Source organism: Nicotiana tabacum, chromosome 7, assembly GCF_000715075.1.
Source record: "Nicotiana tabacum cultivar K326 chromosome 7, ASM71507v2, whole genome shotgun sequence".
Taxonomy (NCBI): domain Eukaryota; kingdom Viridiplantae; phylum Streptophyta; class Magnoliopsida; order Solanales; family Solanaceae; genus Nicotiana; species Nicotiana tabacum.
The window spans coordinates 128260102-128278442 of record NC_134086.1 but is presented as its reverse complement, the minus strand read 5'-3'; positions in this window follow the sequence as shown (position 1 = coordinate 128278442).

Sequence of the window (18341 nt, the reverse complement as noted above, 5' to 3'; positions counted from 1 at the left end):
TATTCTGTTAAATCAGTGCTTTACTATCCAAGGTACCAAGCTACTTAAACTAATCATTTTCAAGGTATATATATATATGTCAATGTTTACGGGATCCGGTGATCCCTTAATATTACACATAGATCTCTCTCGGTTCCCTCTTTTATTTTATGTGTCTTAGTTTGATCAGACACGAAATTTAAGAAAACAAAAAAAAAAAGATTTTTAACGTTATTTTCTTAAATTAAAGAAGAGTAATGTACCAAAATACAAATGCAATCTTAAAAATGTCGTACGAAATATTGTAGTTAAATAAGTACTAACTATAGAAAGAGATATCTTTTTGAAAGGGATAAAAAAAAATCGACATGTAAATTGAAATGATATAAGAATATTTAAGGTGATTTAGCATAATATACTAGCAGTCCATCTAACAATATTAAGGTCGGTACAGTTCCGTTTAGTTCCCTCCCTCCGTCAATATTTGACCCCTTCCGGTTTCCATATGTCTCCCCTCCTTTCATTCAAAATTCTTTTTTCAACATTCAAAATTCCAACTCTACTCTACAATCAGGTGTGGCTCAAGCGTAAGGCTGGTACATCGTTTGCTTTAGGCCCTAAAAAGTATTAATGTTGGAATTGTATAATAATATTTTCTCTTAAACAATATTGAAATTTGTAGAAAAAATAAAAAATTGTATTAAAAAGAACGAAACTAAAGAATGTCTATTTTTTACTATTAAAAATATTTTAGATGTTAGAATTATACTACTCAAATCTTCATATTAGTATATAAAGCTTTTTAAACAAGATACAAGGCAATATATTACAAATACATAGCTAACACATTATTAAATTTGAATTAAACCTTGCTAATATAAATAATGATATTACTATGTGAAGTTAAACTTTTATATGTGGTAAGAATATTGCATTACAAATAAGTACGGAAAGAAAAAGAAAGACAATATTAAATTTTTTGCATCTGTGTGAATGTATAAAATTTGGATTCTTATTAAAATTTGACTTTAGCCATTAATTTTGTTGAGTCATCCGCATCTACAATGACATTTCAAGATTTTGCTCTAAAATTACCTCAAGCTATACTTTTCTGGGGTCGTTGAACATTGTAAGTGATTATATATTTTCTTCTTTTCAAATTAGTGATAGTGAATGGTCGGGCTTTCTTCTTAAAGCTAGATGAAGTAGGATATCCCTTTCTTTAATGATAGATAGTATGTTGATTCATGATATTAATTTTTGAAAACTTACATATGTAAAAGGGACGAATCCTCCCTTTTTAATTCTATCTTTTAAAATGTACATCACTTTCCACTTAAGCAATTCTTTTGTAAGAATCTTATCACGTATTAGGGACAGTTTGGATGAGCTTGTTTTAAGTGACTTTTAAGCCAAAATAGCTTTTAAGTCATAAGTTAGGAATTCTAACTTTAAGCTTTTGACTAGTTTTTGTCATTTTAGCTTAAAAACAAGTGCTTAAACTTAAAAGCACTTTTTTACTTTATCCAAACGCTACAAAATAGCTTAAAAGTTATTTTGGCTTAAAAGCACTTAAAATAAGTCAATCCAAACCGGCTCTTAGACTTGCCAGATTGTAACTTCGATTTTGAGAAGATAAGTTATTGTATCCACTCCTTCAAGTATTTATCTTTTGGTTACATGTATATTGTAATGGTCTAGGCCAAACCCTTGTTCACCTGCCAAAGCTTGAGTTCCTTCCCAAGAACCATTAAGCTGATCTGAAATATAAAACCAAACTTAGAAATCGCATAGAAAAAGATTGGACTGAAGGGCTCAACCAATGGTATATTAGAGTCAGAGTTTAATAATGTATTGCTCTCATCCATATCTTTTAAGACAGGATGTGAAAAATTCTTGAGACCCATATTCCAGCTGAACTTTAAATCTGTGAAAAAGGAAATGCAATTTTATTGATCAAAATATTTATTTTAATAATTAAAGATAAGAGGCGCTAAGTTTTTTTTTATGTTTGTCACTTAGTTATTTTTAACCTTCCATTAGTTCTTGGTTGGATCAAAGGTGTAGATATTTTTGTGTTTTGTAGTTATAAAAATTCTTGCATATTGGCCTCTTATAGTCTTCTTCTATGTGGTTGTAGATGGAAGCTAGCCATGTCCCTTTCTCTGGGAGATTGTGTCATTAGAGACTTATCATGATCTCAGTAGCGGAAATTATATGCATGGTGATGTTGTGGCGTTTCAGCTTCTAACCCAACATGTCAAAGAGGATTGGTGGTTGGAATTAAAAGAAAATTTGATATTCGTAGTAATACTTGTTTAATAAAAAACGTCACATCTAGGGAGCTACAACTTGTTACAGATTCTACTGTTGGTGATTGTGTTATCGGCCACCATTGCAGATGTTCGTGAAGATGTGACGGTGAAATTTGATGATGGTTCCGTACGAATGTTTAGGGATCCTAACTGCTCTAGTCTTCCACTTGATGATTGGGAAGATGAATTAGACATCTCCCTTATCATCCAGGTTTGCAGGTATTAACTAACACCTTAAAAGGTGCAATAACAATTAAAGTTGTTGCTGGTTCTATTATAATCAATTGAATTATACTTATTGGATATGGGTCCGAGTCTTCCGCTGCTCCACCCGAAGAATAAGACCCAAATGACTTGAATTATAGCCCGTTTGGCCAAGCTGCAAAATTGCTTTCAAAAGTACTTTTGGGGAGAAACAGTTTGTATTTGGCTGATTTTTTTGAAAAATCACTTCTGAGCAGCAATTAGTGTTTGGTCAAGCTTTAAAAAATTGTTTCTAAGTGTATTTTTCTCAAAAACGCTTCTCAAAAAAGTGTTTTTGAAGAGAAGCTATTTTTTTCTGCTTCTCCTCAAAACTACTTTTTTTACTTTCAAAAGTTTAGCCAAACACCTCAATTTTTGGCCAAAATTGCTTTTGGCAAACAAAAAAACACTTTTTGCCAAAAATAAGCTTTTCTAATTGGGCGACTTCTGTCTTGGTCATGCTTCAGGTGATGACCCCCCGTAAAGGAACAGTTTTTCTAATTGTAAATATTAAAATATTCCTTGACGTCTCTTGGCAAAATTGAAGTGTACAGAAGGACTTAGAATCGACATCCGTAATTGAAGTCCATGAGAATCATGACTTTTTAGTTGAATAGTTTGTGGTAGACAAATATCCTGATGATGTTGGTAGTAGACATGTTGGAGTTGTGAAGGAACGTACGACAACAATGAGGTGGCTTAAGTCATATACTTGAGTAGAGGATCCCCTTAGGCTTGGTGATGAGAAACTGGTCAGCGTCTACGACTTGAAGTTGCATCCTATCTCGAACTATAGCTATGGAGTTGTTATTACTCGTCTGCAAGTCAAGAAATTCGACGTTTTCGATCTCTTGTGGATTGGAATTATCAATAGATTCCAAAATGGTGAGATCGAAGTCACGTGGGACGGTAATAACCATGGTATATCCCACACTTGTTTTATTCAGCTTTTGATATATCCCCACACTTGTTTTATCTTCTTTTTATGCATTTTCTAACTCATAACTGGACCAGGAAACAGAACCATTGTCATCACCCAATTCTTGCTATAGGTCTTGATGGCGCACATCATCGCCGTTAGGCAAATTAACTGTGAACTATCGTTTGAATTATTCATTTATTAATTTTAAAATTATTAAATTTTATTAAATAAAGAAATTTATGCATTAAAAATTATGGGTACATACATTATTAGTAAGATATAAAAATAAAATATAACAATATTATACAAATCCATAAACATCTACCAGAATATCCCAAAACTCAATGTCACAAGTGCACGCACATTTACTAGAAAGTATAACACTAATACAATATCTGTCTGGAATGTAAAATAGACAGAATAACATAAACGAATATGATGGAGACTTCGTGTGCTGTGATCGAAACATAGGATGCAGCTCAACGTAAAGTCACCTCAATAGCTACGCCAGAAATATACCTGCACAATAAGTGCAGAAATGTAGCATGAGTACGTAAATCAACGTGTACCTAGTAAGTATCTAGCCTAACTCTGGAGAAGTAGTAACAAGAGGTCGACATCGACACTTACTCGTGGTCCAATAAATCAATGTATTAAATTATAAATGAATAAGAAACACAACAACAATAATGAGGTAAGAATTGTAACTAGAAAAAATCCTCAAACATTATGACAATATAAATTTCTCAAATCTCATATGCTATTTCAACAGATACGAAATATCAAGTGCTATCTCAAACAGATAAGGAATACCATATAAATGTCAGGTCTCAATCAAAGGGAAATCTCATGAATATTCGGACTCTAGCGATATTGCGCACGAGTTATGCCAAGGTCGTATGGTCCGATCCAGAATAGTGTGTACACTGCCGAGGATCGACCGGCGCAAACCATAAATGCATCTCCATATACTGTCGAGGCATTCAGCCCGATCCACATGAAGAGAAGAAACTTATCGAATTGCAGGCCACGTGTTTGCAACACATGAACATGAGTATAAAGTAAACATGGCCTTTACTAACAATCAAATATCTCGCCAAACAACTCAAGGTAATGAAGATCGGTCTAACATAATCCAAATCAATTTTCAACTATAAATTCAAGTTATTTATTTAACAAATTGAATTCAAATATTGCATGATAAAGTCTTAAGTCTACCCGAACATAAATGTCTTGTTAGCTACGTACGGACTCTCGTCACCTCGTGCATACGTATCACTCACAACTAGTAGCACATAACAATATAATGCCTACGAGGTAGTTCCCCCATCACAAGGTTAGACAGGAGACTTACCTCGCTCCGAAATCTGATAACCGACTCCAGCGCCTTTCTAACACTTCAAACCGATGCCAAACAATCTGAAACTAATCAAACAACGTGCAAACCAATTAAAATATACTCCAATACTCGTAATTTAATAATTACAAATAAATTTTCAACTCCTCACGAAAAGACAACAAAGTTAACCTCGCGGGCCCATGCGCACGGATTCCCAAAATTAACGAAAATAAATATTATCCATAACTTATATAATATATATCCAAAAAATCATCCAATTTCGTCTATGAATTAACCCTCAAATCAAGAATTTACCATTTCATAACCTCGGGCTCAAAATCGCAATTTCTACTATCCAAATACGGATAAAATGATAACTAACAAAAATAATCATGGGAAAATATCAAAATAAAGGTTAGATATTTACCCCTTGCTGAGACGAGAATAACGTTGCGAAAATTACCTCAAACGGAGCTCTAGAAATCAAGATATGCTCAAATTACTAAAATGCCCGGTCTGCCCATTTAAAACACTTGCTAGTTGGTTTTTGTCCTTCGTCTTCACGAAGAGAATTCTTTTGCGTTAACCGATCAACCCAAAAATCCTTCTTCATGTTCGCGGAACCTCTCTCGCGTTCGACCACAAACCAACAATCTTTCTCGATACGGAAATGGGCATAACTCTCTCATACGATCTCGAAATTTGATGATTCTTATTGATATGGATTCGTAATTACGATACGGATATAATGGTTCAATGTAATCACAAATCAAGGCCGTTTTCTCAATATAGTATCCTTTATACCCAAAGAAACAACGCTGAAACATCAAATAAGAGTGCGACACAACCCAAACATATCTGCAACACACCCGAGGCCCCTAGGACCCTGTCCAATCACACAAATCAGTCCCGAAACATAATACAAACCTACTCGAGGTCTCAAATCATACCAAAAAATACCAAAACCATGAATCACACATCAATTCAAGCCTAATGAACTAATGAACTTTTAAACTTCTAAAACTCATGCCGAACTATACCAAATAAACCCGGAATGACCTCAAATTTTGCATGCAAGTTCCAAATAATACAATGGACCTATACCAATTTTCGGAACTATAATCCGGATCTAATATCAATAAAGTCAACTATCGGTCAAACTTATGAACCTTCTAAACCTTCAATCTTTCAACTTCTGCCAAAAAGCATCAAATCAACCTACGGACCTCCAAATTCAAATCTAGTTATATGCCTAAGTCTAAAATAATTATCTGTCACGATCCAAAAATTCTTCCGAAGGAGTCATGATGGCACCTAGTCTCTAAACTAGGTAAGTCTAACATTAACTGAAATAACATTGATATTTGCCAATTTTAAGTTCAATAACTCTTAACAATTTACAATTCCCAAAACTGGTGGTATAAGTCACAAGCCTTTCTAAGAGTAGTTATACAAAATAAATACATCACTGCTCCGAAACAAAAAGGAACAAATGGAAATAAGTACAAATGAAGGTGACTCTGAGGCCCGCGAACGCTGTAGCAGGTTTACCTTGAGTCTCCACCACAACAACCCGCACAGCTACTACCGTTCAAATACCTATATCTGTACACAAAAATATACATAAGTGTAGTATGAGCACACCACGGCGGTGCCCAGTAAGTATCAAGACTAACACCGGTGGGGTAGTGACGAGGAACAGTCCAGACACCTTCTGGTCAAATAAATTGAACAGGATATAACGATAAACAATCGGGATACGATAACAAGGTAATAACAGTAACAGGGAGAAAACTCAACCACAAACAGTAGAAACAATAAGGGAAACACAGACGGAAACGAAGTTAACCAAGTAAATTAACACCAACATAGCTGGGACACAGACAAGTCAAAAATGTACTCAATTAAGAAAGACGAGGCCAACTCAATAAATCATATCATTTCTGATGCACAATTCCAGCCATCTCAAACTCGATATCTTATATCATAACCTCAACTATCAAACCTTTAGCACACCCGGTACCTCGTGCCCACATATTTCTATCTCACTTTGCGCAACGACGTTCTCATGCTACTCAGTACATAGGGCCATAATCAGTACAATTAAAATGTTCAAGGAGTCTCATTTACATAACATAAAGTAGGGTACAGTGTATAAACCAACTAGGAATTCAACGAGAAAAGATAAATTTATTATTAGAAATCATTTGAATAAAGAAGGTACCATTTTTAATTGAAATACAACATCGAATGATTTTCACCTTTAACAAGGGATTTAATAAATTAACTTAGTAGAAATTCCTTTTTAAGTAAAATACAACCTCAAACGCTTTAAGGAAAATTTAATTGAGAAATCAATTGAGTTAAAAATATAACAATTATTGAAATTTGAAGTATTGAAATATACATAAAATAAGGCGAGGTATTGTAAACACTATGGGTTCCAACACAAAGGATCACATCAGTAAAGGAATCTAAACCGTTAAAACACTTGAATTGATAACAACAATTACAACGGAGACAAAATGATCACAGTAGGAGTACAACTCAACGCAGAGATAATAACCAGGGATCTTCCAAGATACCGTCCTGTAGTCCCAAATGTAAATACTTGGGGATCTCTCAGTATCCTCCGTATACGAGCTAGGGATCTCTTGGTATCCCGAGGATCTCTTGGTATCCTCAATATAATTGCTGAGGATCTCTTGGTATCTCGAGGATCTCTTGGTATCCTCAATATAAATGTCAGGGATCTCTTGGTATCTCGAGGATCTCTTGGTATCCTCAATATATATGCTGGGGATCTCTTGGTATCTCGAGGATCTCTTGGTATCCTCAATATATGTGTTGGGGATCTCTTGGTATCCCGAGGATCTCTTGGTATCCTCAATATATATGTTGGGGATCTTCCGGAATATCGTCCCGTAGTCCCAAAGTAAACACATAGCAGCAACACGAAGAATACTCAAAAACAATCCAACAACCCAATCACAAGGAATTCAACCACCAGGAGTATGAATGCACAGCAACAAGAGAATCACAGGAAAACCAAGAAGTGCAATAACCTTAACAAAAAAATAAGACATAACAGGCACGTGATAACTACACCGACAACCATAACAATTTGGACACCTAGCTTATATACACGGAGTCATAGAGTAATTTACAATTTAGAGATAACAAAACCATAAGAAGAACAATCGCTTCAATTAAGGCAATTAAGGGTCAAGTAACACGTACGAATTTGAGGAAAGCTAATAACATCATATGGAGCATATAGAGGTAATTTAAGCAATTAGGAAACCCAACCATAACGGGATACTTTCCACATAATGAGCATAAAGATCTAAGAATCTTAAAAGGGCAATTCTCCCATAGATAAGATCGAGCACACACTCGTCACTTCGCGTGCACGGACTACAATTAGCATAGAGGACTCAAATCCTAAGGGGTAGTCCCCCACACAAGGTTAGACAAGATACTTACCTCAATCCGGCCAATTCAATACTCAATTTAGTTTTTACTTTTTCCAGTTCATCAATGCTCAGCTCAATCTAGCCAAAAACAACTTGAATACATCTAACAATGCAAGAGAAAATAATTCCAATTAACAAAGCTATGATTCTTATACAATTTGTGAAAAATCAACAAAAGTCAACTCCCAGGGCCCATACCTCGGAATCTGACAAAATTTACAAAAATCGAATACCCATTCCGATACGAGTTCACCCATATAAAAATTATCCAATTCCGATGTCATTTGGTCCTTCAAATCATCATTTTACATTTTTGAAAGATTTCACAATTTTTCCCAAATTCTATCTCAAATCATGAACTAAATAATGGATTCAATGATAGATTCATGTACTCTAGCCAAATATGAGTTAAAATCACTTACCCCGATGAATTTCTTGAAAAATCTTCGAAATAATCGCCAAAATCTGAGCTCTCTAGGTCAAAATATTAAATAAAACCCAAAACCTCGTATTTATAGAGCACCCCCCAGATTTCCACCACTGCGGACCGCACAAAAACGAGTGTTGTCCGCACAAAACCAATGCGGTCCGCACAAAAACGACAGTTGTCCGCACAGGTTTTGACTGCAGTGACAGGCTTAAATATTTTTGCCATAACTTTCTTTAAAGATGTTCAAATGCCTATTATAATATGTTTCTGAAAACTAGATTCACAGATCTACAACTTTCATTTTTGAATCCTCCTCATATTCCTTGTAGATAAAAAGATATGAGCTTCCGAAGTCGGACCAGCGATCTTGCAGACCATTTTTGGTGTGCGGTCCGCACTCCCCTATGTGGTATGCAAAATTTTGGTGCGGTCCGCACTCCCAAAAGTGTCAGAACCATCTCAGAGTTCCGAAACGTCCGGATTCGCTCAAAATTCATTCCAAACTCATTTGAGGCCTCCGGGACCTCAACCAAATGTACCAACACATCCCATAATATCATAAAAATTTAGTCGAGTCTTCGATTTACTCAAAACAACACCAAAACACCAAATCCACCTCGAGTTCAAGCCTAAGGATTTAGGAACTTTCAAATTCAACAAACAACGCCGATATCTATCAAATCAAGTCCGATTGACCCCAAATTTTGCACACAAGTCATAAATGACATAATGGAGTTATTCCAACTTCTTGAGTCGGATTTTGATCTCAATATCAAAAAGTCAACCCCTCGGTCAAACTCCCAAATTGTGACTTTCCGTTTTCGCCATTTCAAGCCTAATTAAACTACAAAGTTCCAAATAATTTTCCAAGCATGCGCCTAAATCTAAAATCACCATATAAAGCTATTGAAATCATCAAAAATCCATCCCGGATTCGTTTACTCATATTTCACCTTCCGGTCAATTTAATTCAACTTAAACTCTCTTCTTGGAGACTAAGTGTCCCAATTCCTTTCAAAAACCTTTCCGAACCCGAACCAATTTTTCCGACAAGTTACATAAGAACCGTGAAGCATGAATTTAGCAGTATATAGGGAGACGAGGTTGTACTTATTCAAAACGACCGCTCGGGTCGTTACATTCTCCACTTCTTAAACAAACGTTCGTCCTCGGACGTACTAAAATTATTCTGAGGTTTCAAACTTGATGTTTCTACTTTTACACATATACTCGTGGTTGATCCCATATTACCGCATTCAAAATAAGTCCGACAACACCATTTCAATTGAGATTATTTCCTTTATCCATATTTGTAAACTTTAAGACCAAATTTTTTACTCTCCAGTCATTTCCATAAGGGTCCGATCTTCACATCAACACATGATATTAATCTCGATTGGCTATAGAAACTCGTGTCTTTGCACCCCTCGAATCTGGAGTGTTACATTATCCCCCCCACTTAGGGTCATTCGTACTCAAATAATAAGTAGAGTCCATCCTCAAACACATAATGTAACTTATCTCTTTCTTTGCACAACTCAATGTCCTAAATTTTTCAGAAATTTGTGCAGAGTCTCCCCTGTAATTAGGCTTATCCACGTGTCAGAGTAACACCAAAACAACTCCTAGCAACACATCCACAACCCAACAAAGCACCGAAATGTATATATCAATAACACTAATCTCTACATTACAATCACGGTATTATCATAATGATATCCATGAAACGTATTATATGTATGACCATAACCACTTCTCTAATCTTAATAGTTGTTCATAATCGATTACAAATCGCCAATTAATCTCATGCCAACAAAAATCTCGTTTCAAACCTCCATTTTCTAACAACGAGGCATGAAGACCTCGTAATTAATTACCTGAATTAACGAGTCACATTTAACGCCACCTAGGCACTTATCTTGTGGGCTAAACTCAATAGTTACAATACAATTTGGCAAATTATGCACAAAAATATTCATACAAAATTTTCAAATAAGCCTCATAGGCATGACTCCCTATAAGTACTATAGTACAAATTTTTAATTTCACAAGGGAGAATTTAAACACATAAATTTTTCACCACAAGGACCTCGTCCTTATATAACATCTACCGCAGCTTGTAGCTAGTTTAAATATCTCACATCATATAAAAATACGAGGATCCCATCCTCAACTCCGTATCACAAATAATATGCACATTGCGCCAACTGAAATTTTCCATTTCCTTTCTTTTTCTTCTAAATAAATTCCGTCGAACAAAATCACAACATATAATGAACCCTCATACCGATAGGGAATGAAATTCACAATTTAAATCAATTTTCCTGAAATTACATCAAAACCCACATCGCAAGTATTTTTTTTAATGACTAACACATAATGATAGACATAGTTATCTCCATATAATCTACCAACAGGAGTATTCACATAAGTAAATTTAAGATTTCGAAGCTCGCTCATGAGTAGAGCATATTAGGAGGACTTTCCTCGATACTCATAACCGAATCAAGTTAAGGAAATTGTTACTTTATAATAACTCGAGATCATACTTGTAACGACACCATCTGGTGTAGCGACCTCAGCTATACCATAGCAAATATATCAGTGGGTCGGGCCTCCACCTCTTAGGCGCTATCTACCCGCTTGTCCTCCATCCCTAACTGGTAGTGTAAGTAGAGTAGTAATTGTAATGGAGTGTGTGGCACGTGTACTTTGATGGAATAGATTTCTCCAAAGTCTGGGACAATTTCTCTTGATGTTCCTAGTATCATCATATTCATAACAACCAATCTGCGGTCAAATTGCTCATACTGAATTTGTGTCGGATAACTAGGATATCCATTGTAGAAAATCCCATGCCAGTATTGCATTTAAAGATTACTGCCCTACGCGAGTGCCCTGATTAACTGGAGCACTATGAGTATACTAATATGTTTCCATGACCCTGTTGATACTGAAATGTAGAATTATTAAGGGCGCGGGAATATCACAAGTCTCATCATCATCCCATTCAAATCTCAGCTCTTGATCATATACAAGTTTTGGAAAACCTTTCAATACCACATAAATACATCTCGGGCCAAAATTAGTATAACACATGACCACGCAATTTGATCGTTAATAGTGGACTCCCCTCACTTGGAATGAAGCCATAGGTCGCAACATCCGATAATCCACAATGTTAACCTTCACAGCTCATATAAGTCAACCAGACGCCAGGGTCCATTTCACCCCTACATGATTCACTAGGTGATCTCTCAATACTTCCGCATCTTCAATCTTGGCAACACCTGGTAACAATGATTGAGCAATCCTGGCTCCCTTATAACCCCTCGGTGGTACTACTAACCGTTGGCGCATAGTTATTACCGAGTGCGCAATTTCATACACGATTGGATGTAAAACAACATAAGTTATACGCTTCAAGTTGAATAAACGCCACACGATAAGGAATGAAAGAAGTGAGGTTATCCTAATAGTTCTGTAACCTCTCGAAGATAAGTACAGACGTCTCCGTACTGATCTGCAATACTCTACTAAACTCTAGCACCTATGAACCTAAAGCTCTGATACCAACTTGTCACGACCCAAAAATCCCTCTGAAGGAGTCGTGATGTCACCTAGTCTCTAAACTAGGTAAGCCTAATATTAACTGAAATAACATTGATATTTTCCAACTTTAAGTTCAATAACTCTTAATAATTTACAATTCCCAAAATCGGTAGTACATGTCACAAGCCTTTTTAGAGTAGTTATACAAAATAAATACATCACTGCTCCGAAACAAAAAGGAACAAATGGAAATAAGTACAAATGAAGGTGACTCCGAGGCCCGTGAACGCTGTAGAAGGTTTACCTTGAGTCTCTACCACAACAACTCGCATAGCTACTACCGATCAAATACCTGAATCTGTACACAAAAATGTACAGAAGTATAGTATGAGCACACCACGGCGATGCCCAGTAAGTATCAAGACTAACCTCGGTAGGGTAGTGACGAGGAACAGTCCAGACACCTACTGGTCAAATAAATTGAACATGATATAACGATAAACAATCGGGATACGATAACAAGTTAATATCAACAACAGGGAGAAAACTCAACCACAAACAGTAGAAACAATAAGGGAAACACAGATGGAAACGAAGTTAACCAAGTAAATTAACACCAACATAGCTGGGACACAGACAAGTCAAAAATGTACTCAATTAAGAAAGGCGAGGTCAACTCAATAAATTATATCATTTCTGATGCACAATTCCAGCCATCTAAAACTCGATGTCTTATATCATAACCTCAACTATCAAACCTTTAGCACACCCGACACCTCATGCCCACATATTTCTATCTCACTTTACGCAACAACGTTCTCATGCTACTCAGTACATAGGGCCATAATCAATACAATTAAAATGTTCAAGGAGTCTCATTTACATAACATAAAGTAGGGTACAATGTATAAACCAACTAGGAATTCAACGAGAAAAGATAAAGTTATTATTAGAAATCATTTGAATAAAGAAGGTACCATTTTCAATTGAAATACAACATCGGATGATTTTCACCTTTAACAAGGGATTTAATAAATTAACTTAGTAGAAATTCCTTTTCAAGTAAAATACAACCTCAAATGCTTTAAGGAAAATTTAATTGAGAAATCAATTGAGTTAAAAATATAACAATTGTTGAAATTTGAAGTATTGAAATATACATAAAAATAAGGCGAGGTATTGTAAACACTATGGGTTCCAACACAAAGGATCACATCAGTAAAGAAATCTAAACCATTAAAACACTTGAATTGATAACAACAATTACAACGGAGACAAAATGATCACAGTAGGAGTACAACTCAACGCAGAGATAACAACCGGGGATCTCCCAGGATACCGTCCTGTAGACCCAAATGCAAATACTCAGGAATCTCTCAGTATCCTCCGAATATGAGCTAGGGATCTCTTGGTATCCCGAGGATCTCTTGGTATCCTCAATATATATATGCTGGGGATCTCTTAGTATTCCGAGAATCTCTTGGTATCCTCAATATATGTGTTGGGGATCTCTTGGTATCCCGAGGATCTCTTGGTATCCTCAATATAAATGTTGGGATCTCTTGGTATCCCGAGGATCTCTTGGTATCCTCAATATATGTGTTGGGGATCTCTTGGTATCCTCAATATATGTGTTGGGGATCTCTTGGTATCCCGAGGATCTCTTAGTATCCTCAATATAAATGTCAGGGATCTCTTGGTATCCCGAGGATCTCTTGGTATCCTCAATATAAATGCCAGGGATCTCTTGGTATCCCGAGGATATCTTGGTATCCTCAATATATGTATTGGGGATCTCTTGGTATTCCGAGGATCTCTTGTTATCCTCAATATATATGCTGGGAATCTCTCGGAATATCGTCCTGTAGTCCCAAAGTAAACACACAGCTATAGAGGTAACAAAACGATTTAGAGGAATTTACAATTTAGAGATAACAAAATGATAAGAAGAACAATCGCTTCAATTAAGGCAATTAAGGGTCAAGTAACACGTACGATTAGAGGAAAGGGAATAACATCATATGGAGCATATAGAGGTAATTTAAGCAATTAGGAAACCCAACCATAACGGGATACTTTCCACATAATGAGCATAAGGACCTAAGAATCTTAAAGGGCAATTCTCCCACAGATAAGACCGAGCACACGCTCGTCACCTTCGCGTGCACGGACTACAATTAACATAGAGGACTCAAATCCTAAGGGGTAGTCCCTCACACAAGGTTAGACAAGATACATACCTCAATTCGGCCAATTCAATAATCAATTTAGCTTTTCCTTTTTCCAGTTCATCAATGCTCGGCTCATTCTAGCCAAAAACGACTTGTATACATCTAAGAATGCAAGAGAAAATAATTCCAATTAACAAAGCTATGATTTTTATACAATTTGTGAAAAGCCAAGAAAAGTCAACTCCCCGGGCCCGCACCTCGAAATTTGACAAAATTTACAAAAATCGAATACCCATTCCGATACGAGTTCACCCATACAAAAATTAGCCAATTCCGATACCATTTGGTCCTTCAAATCATCATTTTACATTTTTGAAAGATTTCACAATTTTTCCCAAATTATATCCCAAATCACGAACTAAATGATAAATTCAATGATAGATTCATGTACTCTAGCCAAATCTGAGTTAGAATCACTTACCGCGATGAATTTCTTGAAAAACCTTTGAAAAAATCGCCAAAATCCGAGCTCTCTAGGTCAAAATATTAAATAAAACCCAAAACCTCATATTTATAGAGCACCCTCCGGATTTCCACCACTGCGGACCGCACAAAAACGAGTGTTGTCCGCAAAAAACCAGTGCGGTTCGCACAAAAATGACTGTTGTCCCCACAGGTTTTGACTGCAGTGATAAGCTTTAGTATTTTGGCCATAACTTTCTCTAAAGATGTCCAAATCCCTATTATAATATGTTTTGAAAACTAGATTCACAGATCTACAACCTTCGTTTTTGAATCCTCCCCAAATTCGATGTAGATCAAAAGATATGAGATTCCAAAGTCGGACCAGCGATCCTGCGGACCATTTTTGGTGTGCGGCCGCACACCATTTTGTGCGGTCCGCACTGAAGTCCACACAAAATGGTGTGCGGTCCGCACTTCCCTCTGTGGTATGCAAAATTTTGGTGCGGTCCGCACTCCCAAAGTGCCAGAACCATCTTAGAGTTCCGAAACGTTCGAACTCGCTCAAAATTTACTCTGAAACTCATCCGGGACCTCAACCAAATGTACCAACATATCCCATAACATCATAAAAATTTAGTCAAGTCTTTGAATTACTCAAAACAACACTAAAACACCAAATCCACCTCGGGTTCAAGCCTAAGGATTTAGGAACTTTCAAATTCCACAAACAACGCCGAAATCTATCAAATCAAGTCCGATTGACCCCAAATGTTGCACACAAGTCATAAATGACATAATGGAGCTATTCCAACTTCTTGAATCGGATTTTGATCTCGATATCAAAAAGTCAACCCCTCGGTCAAACTCCCAAATTGTGACTTCTCGTTTTCGCCATTTCAAGCCTACTTAAACTACAAACTTCTAAATAATTTTCGAGGCATGCTCCTCAATCCAAAATCACCATACAGAGCTATCGAAATCATCAAAAATCCATTCCGGATTCGTTTACTCATATTTCACCTTCCGGTCAATTTAATTCAACTTAAACTCTCTTCTTGGAGAGTAAGTGTCTCAATTCCTTTCATAAACCTTTCCGAACCCAAACCAATTTCCCCAACAAGTTACATAAGAACCGTGAAACATGAATTTAGTAGTATATGGGGAGACGAGATAGTACTTATTCAAAATGACCGGTCGGGTCATTACATTATCCGGACCAAACAGAACGGTCAAAACTCCGATCCAAGGTTGTTTACTCGAAAGTCAAACGTTGGTCAACTCTTCCAGCTTAAAGCTTTAGAATTGAGAATTATTCTTCCAAACCAACTCTGATCTTCCCGAAAATCTAATCTGACTACACATGCAAGTCATAATACATGAAGTGAAGCTACTCAAAGCCTCAAACCGCCGAATGACATACTAGAGTTCAAAATGACCGGTCCGATCCTTACATTCTCCCCCACTTAAATATATGTTCATCCTCGAACATGCCAAAAATTATTCCAAAGTTTTCCAAAATCACTGCATAACACATCGTGCACCTGTCTGTGCCACCACAGTCCATATGAGCACATTAGTGCAACCCCAACTGAAGATTCTTCCTGCTACCTTAGCTCACAAGCTTTGGCTTTGCTAAATAGTTGGGATTGTCGATACTAGAGGATGGTTTGTTGGTGGAAGAAATTTTTGGGGGAGAAGGTGGAAATAATTTGGAGGAAAAAAAATAAGAAAATGTGGTGTGTGTGCCAAACATAAAAATAAGTTAAACTGAAGAGAAAAAAGAAAACAATGTAATTGAAGTCCTCACGCGCTCAGTTTTTAATGAGACCCAATTGATTTGCCATGTCAATGCAAGGTGTTTACAAGACACATTTAATAGACACTTAAAGTATCAAAATGATAAATGGGTCAGTTAGGATGTTTGTCTGATCGTTAAGGACAACTTAAAGGGATCATTTATTTATTTCGCCAAAGAAAAATACAAAACATTATTAGCATCACATCTAGAAAAACTATAGTAGGCCAATACTAACGGGCTTGAACGCCGAAAGCAGCTTATGAAATAGTAAAAATAGGGCTCCCCTTTTTAACTTGTAGTCGCTTTGTCTTTCTGTTGCACCCGTACCCATTTTTATGTTAAAAGCCTTTTAAAAAGACTATTTTGCCCTTCTTTATTAAAAGACTACTTTCTCTCCAAGTATATGTTAGTTCTCTACTGTCTCTGTCTTTCTCTCCCGTTATTTGCATTTTTTGATTTGTTCTTCTCTAAAATCAAACGGTTTTCGTCATTGTTTTGAATTTTCAACTGCTAGTCGTCGTTGTTCCCACATTACGATTTAATTAAGGTACATTGCATTAACTTTTTGGGTTTTATTTTACGATTTCTGGGTTTTATTTCTGGTTTTGGTTTTGATATTCATGTATTTATGATTAAATAGTTTCTTAGGGTTTTAGTTTGATAAGTGCATTAGTTTTACTTTTACGATTGTGTTTTTAGGTTTTTTGAATGAGTTTTTATGTTATTGATGAAAATTCTATAAATTCTTCAGTGATTAGACGTCCAAATTTTTAAAAATTTTGAGAGTTAAATAGATGATACTATTAAAGTGATAATACCTTAGATAGGAGCTGAAGTTTTTTTCCCCATGTTTTGGCATTATTTTTGGATTTGAATTTGTGTTTTGTTTTTTGTAAAAACTACAACATATTTTTTTGCTGAATGTTTTGTGTTTTGTAACTAGTGAACTTCAGCTTTAGGAGCTGAAGTTTTTGATTTTGTTACTGGTGAACTTCAGCTCTAGAGCTGAAGTTTATGTTTTGTAACCGTCGAACTTTAGCTCTAGAGCTAAAGTTTTTGTTTTGTAACTGTCGAACTTCAGCTCTAGAGTTGAAGTTTTTGTTTTGTAACTGTCGAACTTCAGCCTTCTAAGAGATTGAAGTTTTAACTGATCTTTTTTGATAATGTCCCGATGTTATTTTTTGTATATTTTACTTTTTTTGAACAGGTGGCACCTAAAGCACCTAGACAACCTAAAGCACCTAGACAACCTATAATACCCCCAGATCCTTATGTCCCTGCCCCTCCACCTACAAGACCAGGGCAAAGATATTTTGAGTTTCGAGATTGGTTTAAATGTAGGGGTTATTGGAAGGGGAACCACGATTTGAAGAGTTTAATTGCAAATTTCTTGACTCCTACACAACAAGATAAGCTTAATAATGGTACATTTCGATACATTATGGCTATGGATAATTTCAAATGCAGCATGAAGTTGGTTCATTGTCTGTGTCTTTCTTGAATATTCACCAATGATCGAGACTCCATTAGTTTCAAGATATTTGGCCATGATGTTTCCTTCACCCTTGAAGACTTTCACATTATGTGCGGTTTGCGAATCACAGCACATAATGATGAAAAACCAATTAATCGAGAGAGCAATATTCTGAAG